Consider the following 11044-nt stretch of genomic DNA (forward strand, 5'->3'; position numbering starts at 1 on the left):
TTCGGGGAAGGCGAGAGGTGCCGGTTGAGGCCCTCTGATCTGCCACGCGTGGATCAGCCGCCGCAGACGCGCGTCCTCTCCCTCTGAGGGCTCACCGGGTTCTGCAGCCGCTGCCTCCCTCGCAGAAAAGGTCTCTTGGAGTTCCTTAAACTGGCAAGTGTTGGCACAGCTCCTGTGGAGAAAGGAAATCTGCTTTACTGCCTGCTCTCTCGATGGCACTTTGCTTATTACTGCTGATCCCGCCTAGAGATTTGCGTTTTTTCAGGGTCCTGTTTTCAGGAGTGCCTTCCAGTGTGCCCACTGCCTTCCTGCCCATGCAGGCAACCGCATACGACGCGCAGCGCCTGTGCATCTTACGCCTCTGAGCTTTGGCGACAGCTCCTTTAACACGCACACAGCTTTCCACACGCGGAGGGATATTCCAGCTGGTACTCCTGTGACCTGCAGCGCCTGTAGCACTGCAGCGTGGTTCAGATCTTCACAGGCTTTTATTCTTACGAGTGTTCTGGTTTCAAGTCTGAGTGATTACTGGAAGAAACCTTTCACTGCAAAGGGGCTTCAGAACAGCTCTATTTCTGGTTTTGTATTTGAGTGCATTTTTCAGTTGTTTATGCTTAAGGAAAAACTAAACTTTAGACTTATTTGACAATTGGCATGTGAACTCTTAAAGAGAGAGAAGTAGGAAAAGCTATTGAGTCCCGTATTTTTCCTGCATCTGAACATCCAGTGCCATTGGGAAGAATCCTGTGTGGCAGATAAAATATCATTTAACAGACCATCTATTTCAGAGGGCTGGCTGTGACACACACTATTCTTTCTGTGTTGTTGCTCCAAGGCTGCATACCAGACCTCAAAGTGAAAAGTAAAGCACATCAAATGTCTAACTCTATTCAGTGTTGCTTTAGATGATTGTGAAATAATTGCTTGTGCAGAAAATAATAGTGATTACAGAAAAAGCTATGCTTTTTTTTTTTTTGTTAAGAAAAGGCATTAATGAACCTTGTACAATTGTTTTAGATATCCACTATGCTGAGATTTTCATAGTAGAAATCCCAGAGTGCCATTCAGGTCTGTAGGAGTTTGCATTTATATTACCAGCATGGTTATAAAATCAACATTTACAGTTCTATTTAAAGGATTATTTGGTTAGGAATGTTTCAAAGAAATACCTGCTATCATTTTTCCCTAGCTTGATCATTAATGTCACTGCTTACAGTAATAACGTGTCCACCCGTTTTAGCTCTGTCTTACAGGTTGTGTGAATTCAGATGGTGAGGTTAATCTGCTTTTCCAGTACCAGAGAAATAAGTTGTTAACATGTTTTCTTCTCCAACGTGATTTCAGGATGATAGTTTGCTGTGAACAAGCTAAGTTTTTAAATGCTTGGAGCAATATTCAAGTTCATTGCTTATCTAGGATATTGCCTTCTTTAGCTGTGAGTCTCCTTCTTTCAAATTCAGCTTTTTCAAACCTTATGGTGGAATTACCTTGCTCTCTATTCTAAATAGTATGGTAGACTATAATATAAATAAGTGTAACTCTTCATGTTCAGGATTTTTTTCAGCACTGTACTTAAAAAAAAAAAAAAAGTAATTCCTGTAGGGAGCACTTTCAGAACCAGAAAAAAAAAGCAGTGTCCTCTTAAGAGTTTTTAAAATGTCAAACAAATAGATGTGGTCATGCACAAATGTCCTGATTTCTTCAGGATGACCTGAGAATTCCTAAAATATGTTGAGTTCTAGAGAATTCTTCTGTCCAACTTTTAATAGGAAAACTTTCACTTTTTTTAATTCTAATATCTTTCAGGTTATGTGCTAGAATATCTGCTGACAAGACTCAGTTGTGCAGATCTCATAAGCATTTGTAGCCCGGCACTGGGGGCTACTTCAAGTGACAATATATCACTGCTTCTCGCAGTCTTGGACTTTGCCTGTTTCTCTCTTTCTCTCTCTGGAATATTACTAGGAGAAAAAGAAGAAGGATGACCAGCAGGGGCAGATACAGCAGAGTTGGTGTAAATGGGGACTATAATCGTGTAGCTATGGGTGCCCGACGTGCTTACGCTGCGTGGGGCTGTGCGCGCTGCACCGTGCTACGGAGGGATGGAAAAGGCGCTGCTGTTACTCCTTCTGCTTTCCCCGGTGAATTTGGGACCAAGCAATATCGCTCCAGCTTCATTAATGACTGCAATACTAAAAGTGGTCAACTTGAAAATGCAACTTGAAAAACCTCTACAGTTAACCTTTGAGCTTGTTAAAGCCACTGCTTACTCACTTTTTATCTAGCTAAAGAAATTGTGATGATTCTTTAAATTGATGCCAGTTTCTCTAATGTCAGCTTTTATCCAACGTTTCATCCTAAGAAAAGATCTTTTGGGAGGAAGGTTACATTCATATAGTGGTTTCCGTTTTGTGCTTTCACTAGAACTAGTGTTTCGTGAAGGCATTTGTCTTTTTTTTTTTTTTTTGTTATATGATGATTTATGTGGGATTATTCACATGAATAAGATGGCTGAAGTCTTTCATGCAGACTTTCTAGAAAGTGATGTTTCATTGGGGAAATGGTTAACCACATACTCGTTTTATTTCCACTTTGTTATACACACTGGGTATGTGTATCCTCTTAAAATTTCAAACCCAGTATTATTTTATAAGTTAATAGTATGTCTTGCTCTGTGTATATATTTTAAAAGTCAGATGATAAAACAGGTTCCATCATCTCAAAGTGACAATAGATCTTGTTGGAGACAAATTTATAGCTATTACATTTTTGTGCTTGTGTCAGCTAACCTTGGCAAACAGAATCCTACTTGCTATTGGGATGAAACTTATAAATCTTTTCTTTTCCACTTTCTCTTCCTACTGGTTTTGAAACCTTGTCTTAGACCTTGTCGCCTCCTTTATTCATGGCAGCAAGAGTATCCTGTGGGTTGAAATTTTTTCAAGGAGTAGGGTGTAATATTTCACCCCTTTTTTACCCCCCCCTTTTTTTTTTATTTCTCTCTCTCTCTCGCCTTGATGCATAAAAAGTTTAGACACCTTTGTGATGGCTTCGAGATGACTGTTTAAGATATTTGTTTATAGCCGGTAACTTTCAGAAACTGAAAGTAATCTTCAGATGCCTTCCACTTCAATGAATCGTTTGATCAGTAACAATCCTTGATTCATTTTATTTTCTACCATAATCCTGTTGTTCAGCATCTCTGAGTAATACAGTTTTTCTCTATGCAATCCATGCAATAACTACGTCAACACAAGCTGAGATGTGTTCTCTGTTGGGACCCCTTTTTGCTTTCTTATCCCCATGTCTCCAAAATTTAGAGTAGATCTTTTAAGGCATGTCAAATTTTACTGCATTTATTGAAAGCTCTGTTATAAAGTAAGCATCTCTCAAGAGCTAAGTGAAAACTTCCTGCCAAAACTTTGTGGGAAAATATTTGTTAGCAAAACCTAAGGGAAAAAAAAAAAATCAGAAATATTGAATACATTTTGTTGAAATATTTTTTGATTTTCATACTTTCAATTCTGTCTTTAAATTATGGATTGAAATAATAGGTTAAATTTTTCAAGACAAAACGAAGTAGTTACTGATTTTCAATTCTGAAACAGATCAAAGTTGGTGTGTTTAATGGATCTGTAACATTTGTGGGTTTACCTTTGGGAAAGGTATGCCGGTTGCACACCCCAAACCCGTGCCCTGCAGTTCCAGTTCTAAATAACTGCGAAACAACTGCGGCCTCTTAGGCTCACTGAGAGCTTTGACAAGACTGAATATTGAAGATTAATTTTAAATGCATCTGTCCTTTTTTGGGAAAAAAACCAAACAAAAAGCAACAAAAAACCCACTCCAAAACCAAACTTGTGTTTTAAAGCATTTAGCTTTAATTGCAATAGTGCTGGACTTGCTCTGTCTTAACCGCTAGGTTTTTACTGCTGATCATCTCTGTGAGCAAACACTGTACCCGCCTCCTTCAGCCAGCCCCAGCCTCTACCTGTGCATCCAGAAATACCTGCGCTGTTGGGTCTCATTAATTCCAAAATTTTTACACAAAACCTGACCTGCTTACGCTACAACTCATGAGATTCATCAAGTCAAATGGCAGATTTATACAAGCAGGCAGCTGTCTGCACGCAGAGTTACGGTGTACGGAAGAAATATGCAGATGTCAAATACAACCATGCAGTTGGCAAATCGACTTTGGGTATTTACATATAATAATTACCAGTGTGGGGAATTTGAGCATAATCCTATTCAGAGAGGGCATGCGATGCATATGGAGCAGCCCAAATACAGAATTTTAACTCTTTGTCTAGCAACAAGGTTATGTTTCTCCCAGTAATTTGGTGTTATTTGCTGTACTTTAGTTATAGGATTGCGGGATTTTTTACCAGTTAGAGCTGTTTATCTCTTCCAGAGATATTTTGGGTCCAAGAATGTAGAATTTACATATAAACAAACTCTTTCACTGCCGCAAGAAGCAACTTGTTGCATCCAGCGCTACTACGGAATTATGTTCTTAATAGGCAAAAAGAGGAAAAAAATACAAAGGTATGTAGGTGCATCCATATATATAGTATTCATTTTATGGCAGAGGCTTTAGCTGGGATATTAAATAGCGAGTACTGAACTTTCAGAACTGAGCTGTGCATGTATCCACCCTCCCAAACTGGGTCAGCGAGCCGGCAGGTTGGAATGGCTGACGTTTTTAAGGATGAGCACTTACGGTGTGTAAAATGAATGGGTCTGGAGGAAGCGGGTTCAGATCCCCTGGACCGACTTTGGAGATGAGCACGTCCCAGATTAGAGTGCAAAAATAAGTTTGTAGGACTGCGTGTGACGTCTGCTGGAGCGCATGAGGATGTTCTACTTTTTCCCATTCCTTTCTCACCCGCAATCTAGCAGCGTTTTCACCTATTTTTACCATGATCGTATTGCTTCTGTGTAAGGCACGGATCTTCTTCAGTATGCATAGCTCTGGGTCAGAAATGGTGCACGTGTTCTATGTTTGTACTAAAGCTTTTAGTTCCACTGCTTTACATCTTGGGATGGATGCTGTGGCACAAGGAGACAAAGCTGTTCTTGTCCGTTATCGATCTGTAGCTATAGCTCAACTTCTCCAAACATGCAGTTTATTGTCCTACGTGAGGTATCTGCTGTCGAATATTTTCCTAGAAAATAAAGGAGGCGGCACATAAAGATCCCTTCCCTGACTCATTTCAACATCTTATACTATTAATGCTTTTTAAACGTACACCCCTAGATGAAGATATGTTTGGCTTTCTTCCTCTGACAAGGCTTTCCCAAAGACCTCCAAATACCAACTCTGTTCAGGTGTTTGGTCTGAGTTTCTCTCCAGGGCAATATGAAAAAAGAAGTGCAATCAAGGTTTCCAACTGGTCAAAGAGCAAAGAGGAGGGAAAATGCCTGTTGTTTTCCATTTTAAAAATGAAGTCTAGCATTTGGAATTTTACTTAGCAATAGCAGGTGATGATTTTCTGTGGGTTTTTTTTTCCCCTAGAATATTCCAAGAATCATAATTATTGTAATTTTCAACAAAATTATGGTTTGAATATGGTTCAGTACTTGTTACAAATTTGCACAGAAAAGGTGTCCAAATTCATAAGTAGCACTGTCTACATCTCTCTGAATTTTCTAAGTGGGATAGGAAGCGGCTTTATGAGGATGGATTTGTTTTGCATGAACACTAGCACAACTGGTAACCCTTCTGAGGAGTTTTAGAGGCGCGCTGGTAGGGACGGGAACACAGTGTTTTGGAGGGTTTGATCATGGAGTTAGATGGCTGCAAGTTGCAGTGAAAATATAAGTTCTATAAGCCATTGGCTTCTAGACTATTAAGCTTACGTACAACCACACCTAGCTATAGATGAGGTTTTGCTTTGCTGATTTTCTTAGTTTGGATAAGAACTATTTTTAGAAATAGCAGTTAGATAATCTTGAATGGAGCTCCCTATCTGTCTTCTTATTTTGATTTGTTTTAAAGTTTGGGGTTCTTTTTTTGTCTCAACTTTTGCTGACAACAGGCATTTGAAGTTGCTTCCAAGTTGAGTTAAAACAAAGCTTGACATCTCTATACGGAATATAGAACCTGACAAGCATAAAATCATTGCCAGAGGTCCTTGTTTATGTGAAATGCAGGACCAACAGACCTGCTGGGATGAAAAGAGGTCTGTTCTTGGAGAAGTGAGAAGAAACTTTCTGAAGGTTCATGGTTTATATTATCCTCCCTTGGCCCAGACTCGTGTCTTTCTACCAAGGCCAGCGGATCTGTGTGCAGTGTACGCTCCCTTGACGATCTGGTCACCCTGAGTTCGGGGATTCACCTGCCTGTGCTGTGCTCTGTTGCCACTGAATTCAACAATCTGGTGGGCAAAGACTCTTCCCTCCCTGTCCCACGATAAGGCCTGGAACTACTACAGCCTGCATTTTACTGCGGAGAAATTGAGAATCTTTTCTCCTTGCCCAGCGTGGCGCAGAAGGTTCGTACTGGAGCAGACTCTGGTTCTCCCGGTCTTGAGCTATGGTGCCAAGTCCCCGCTCTGTGCACTGCGCGTTGTGCTTAGTGCTGGCCCAGAACCCACTGAGGTGCACGTAACAAGTCTTAATTATCTCTCTGCTCAGAATCAATTTGTTCTTTCCCTTTTAAACTTTCCCTTCCAGGGTCTGCAGATCTGTTTCCCATTAGTATATAAATTCACCTTAAAAAGATATGGATGTGAAAGAGGCAGATTATTACATGGCGCTGTTTTTATTTTCAGCCACCCTGGAAGTATGTTCATTGTGATTCTTGCATAATGGACAAAAAGCAAGGTGATGATTCGTGCAGATGAAAAATGTATTAAAAATTTTCTTGTTATATTGTCATTGTTGGAGAATCATTTTATCTTCTGGGAATTAAATACCATGAAGCTAGGCTATCAAATAATCTCCATCTATCCTGATGAAATCTCTAGGGGCTTTGTGTCTAGATAAGCACGCAAATAGTAATTGGAGGGCAGGGATGAAAATAAAAAGTAGATACTAATTTTTTTGCTAGATTTAAAATTTTTTCAACTTAATTATGCAAATATTCTAAAGTTAATGATGCCTTCAGTGACAGCAATAATAACGTTTCTAAATCTGACCATTAAGTCCTTGGTTTTGTTCCATTGACTTGTGCCTAGATAATAAATCTCTTCTAACAACTAAGCGTAGACTCACTCGTGACCCTCTGCCCACTATATGTATTTTAATTCTGTTTTAAAATGTCATGCAATCTTTGTTCTATCCTAGAGTTAAAGTAGTTACTTGGATGAAAAATCATAACCTCCCAGGGAATTCTCCAGGGAATTAAAATACTGAGGATGCAGTGAATTTTTTTTTAAAACTCATTTATGTATATGAGTTAGCTTAATTTTTATCACCGAATGCAGGCTGTGCAGAATTCTAACCAGACGAAGCACAATTCTCCATCATTTCTGCATGGATGCAGTGCTGCATATTCTAATAATAGCAAGCATTTTGAAACATAAGATAGTAAATTCCTGGATGAAAGAGAGAGTTTGGCTTGTTATTGTCAGCCCGAATTCCAGCCGTTCTGCTGAGAAGTTAATAATAAATAAAGACCAAGGGGCATGTATCACATTATAGTTTTGATCCTACAGTTGCTCCCTGGAGATCTTTGCTTGTCTGAGGATGGCAGGATCAGGATCTTACTTTGAATATAAAGTATTCAAAATATCAGCAGGCTGAAGAGACAAGGCAGGATTGAGGATGCGTGTGCTTGGTGCTTGATCTCATGTGTAGGTTCCGTAGATCCCCAGCCACTGGGAAAAAGCACCTGCCCGAAGGGGCTGGAGTGAAGACTGGGATTCAAATAAACACAGAAGTATGTGTATGTTCGTATAAATACATAAACAAGTGTGCAATATCACGACTCCTAAAGGACCTAATGGATTCCTGAGGCCCTCCTGTACACACCAAGACTTAAGAGGACGCTATTCTTGTTAACGTTTCATAAGCTTAAATAGGTGAAGAATGGCAGAAAGGAAGAACTGAGAAGCAGTGGCACTCTAGCAGTGGTATTCCTGGTGCTGCTTTTCCTTCCGACCCGTGCACCATCCTGGTTTTGTGTCTTTACCTCTTTTTGGTCTTTGGATTGGAAGCTTTCAGGGCTGGGACTGTCTTTTAAACAGCTGGGTACAGAATGCAGTACGCTGTAGAGCTTCTCTTTGCCTTCAGAAGCTGTCCTGAGGCCACCTGTCTGATAAATTAAGATGCTTCTGCTGAATAAAATGCTATTTAAAAATGCTGATGTTTAAACCAGAGAGATCCTAGAACACCTGCATGTGGGTAGCCTGTGTGCAATGAGTGATCTGCCCCCGCAGCACAGAGTTCAGTGAGGATACGGCCTTTTTCTCAGACCCTCGGGAAGCGGCGTGATCGAGCGTTGGCAATCCGGCAATTTACTGCACTCGCTGCAGTCATACCTTTGATTTAATTGTACGCGCACCCAATCAAAGTGTGGAGTAGTTGTAATCTATAAATAAAATAGAAAAAGAATGTGAAAAAGGAAATTTTTAGTGAGGATTTGGTTTTGTGAGTTTTCTGGTGGATAGAACTCGGAGAAAAAGCAAGCCATGCTTCCCTTCCTATTTTAATAACTTTGTGGCATACACAGTCCACGAGCAGCATCACTTCACAGAACCACTGTCAGTCTTTTCACTTCTGGGCAATTAACACTGAGAAGACACCGTCTAACACATGCTGCCTCACACAGAACAAAACTCCAGATATGATTATTTCATCACAAAAAAATTAATGCTGCCCTGTTTTACAACCTGGATTTTAATATAGCCTGACATCCCGTTCTTGTATTTCTCTGCTAAGTACGCATCTAGTTACTGCTATTCTGTCCCTGATGCAACAAGCTGACAAGAAAGAGCATATTCAGAGGGAAACTGGGGTAGGAGCTGAGATAGACGTCTTTTGAAGTGGATATATTTAGATACATTGTGATGGCATATCAGATATTTTACCCCAAATTTAAATCTGGAAGGTTCTTCTGGGTTTTGGGGTTTTCAGGTTTTTAGCTGCTTTACCACCTGAAAAAGGAGAGGAAGGTGGAATGCAGACCACATCTCACAGCAAAACCATGCCAAAAATAATCCCCCAAATCCCAGCCTTCAGAAACCTTCAGATTTCTGGTAAGAAAATTGAGTTTTAAATTTTTTTTTTAAAGCATCACTTCCTTCTCTGTTTAGCCAACCTCCTGTAGAATTTGGTGTTTGCTGATTGATAATGCTTCTCCACAACCTCATAGTTCAGTGGAGGACCTTCTACATGAGAGCGTGCAGGCCAGGAGCAACTCCTGTTAGGTGACAGACAATAATCCCATCTTTCACCACTGCTGCCATCGCTGGATCCCCCTTCGCACTGGTATTCTTGCAGCCCCTTCTGCGCTTCTGTAGTGACCTTTGAACACGAGTGCTGATGTACTCTCTGATTCCTGGCAAGGGCATTTTTAAGAGTAGTGGTATAGCAAAAAGAAAGGCTGTTGCAATGCGGTGTTATATTTAAGAAGCCATAAATACCGAGATGGGATTTAAGGAGTTGTGTGTGAGTCAGTTGCGTGCATGTGATGTAGAGGAGGAAAAGCCCAGTACCTAGCATTACTTTTTAATTTGAGCTTCTCTGATCAAAAGCGTCCAGAGGCTCCAGTCCAAACACTGAGCTGCACATGGGAACAGGTATGTCTTCACAAACTGCAGCACAACGGCCACCAGAAATATATTTTTCATTTTAGTTTGCCTGTTATTAAAGATGCAGCTCTTCTTTCCTTCCCTACCATATGTTATCTTCACTCTGAATAACGTGTAATATAGATTGTAAGCTCTTAGGGCTCATACAAAAAGCTTCTTTTTCTTCAGCAATGGATGCAGTGTATTTTCTTGCTTGTTAAACAGGCTTAATTTCATATTGGTATTTTCAAAGAGGACCTGGACTGAGCAAGTCAGGTTTCCAGTCTCCGCTGAAGCTTTAGTCCCCGACGGTATGTTTCCAGCACAGGCCCAGGAGCAGACTGAAGTGCTGGACTCGGGGAAGTGGTGCTCTCCAGGACGAGCGTGCTGCGGGGCGGGCTGGCTGCGAGGAGCCGAGCTGGGGCCCTGCCCGTGCCGCCCGGCCTTGGTCCCTGCCTTGTCCGTAATGATACGACACAGCCTGAGCGCCGGAGAAACCCTGGCAAACCCTGCAAAAGTTGGTTCGTGCAGAGTGCTTCTTAGGAACTTCTGAATGCGTTTCCGTTTGGTGCGTGTTGGATTCCGTTTGTGTTCAGGGAGAAGCAGCCCCGGAACTGCCTTTCGCACCCTTTGGGAACGCGGGTCCTCGGGGAGCGATCTGGCTGTAGCTGGCAATTCTGGAAGACCTGTGGAGGTCTTCCCACGGGTGGGATGAACCATCGTCTCACTCTTTTCCTACGTGATCTGCTATCTGAAGAAAAGCTTCAAATAGCACTTGAACGTGTTTTAAACAAAGGTACTGTTATGTGCATGCTCTAAATGTTACATACCAGCATTGTTCTGATTGAATTTATTTCTGCGCTTTCATTCTAATATTAAATTAGTCAGCTAAAATGGATTCATGTGAATCGGGCACCGTTGTATTTACGAGGAGAGAGTTGGTTGCTGGAAGTGGATCTGCCTTTCTTAGCTGATTCTTTGAACTAGTGAAGGTAGAAAGGGCATAACGTGGTGAGTAAAAATGGAAAGCTGGAGAGAATTTCAAAGTACTGGTGGCTGCTTTGTTTGTATAGCACACAGTCTTTATCACAGTGTAATAAATGATATTGCACTGTCTGTACTCTCTCGGTGGAATGGACAAGGGTTTTTCATTTCATGCTTCATTCACAGCCAGCTACACTGATTTCACAGAGTCAGCACCTACGCTTAGCACAGAGGGAAGAACAGCAATATATTTATGGCCTATAGGAGATGCGTCACAAATACTTCTATTTCCACTACACAGCAGAACACCGAGAGCAGGATCA

Source organism: Charadrius vociferus, unplaced genomic scaffold (genome assembly GCF_000708025.1).
Source record: "Charadrius vociferus isolate BGI_N301 unplaced genomic scaffold, ASM70802v2 scaffold384, whole genome shotgun sequence".
NCBI lineage: Eukaryota > Metazoa > Chordata > Aves > Charadriiformes > Charadriidae > Charadrius > Charadrius vociferus.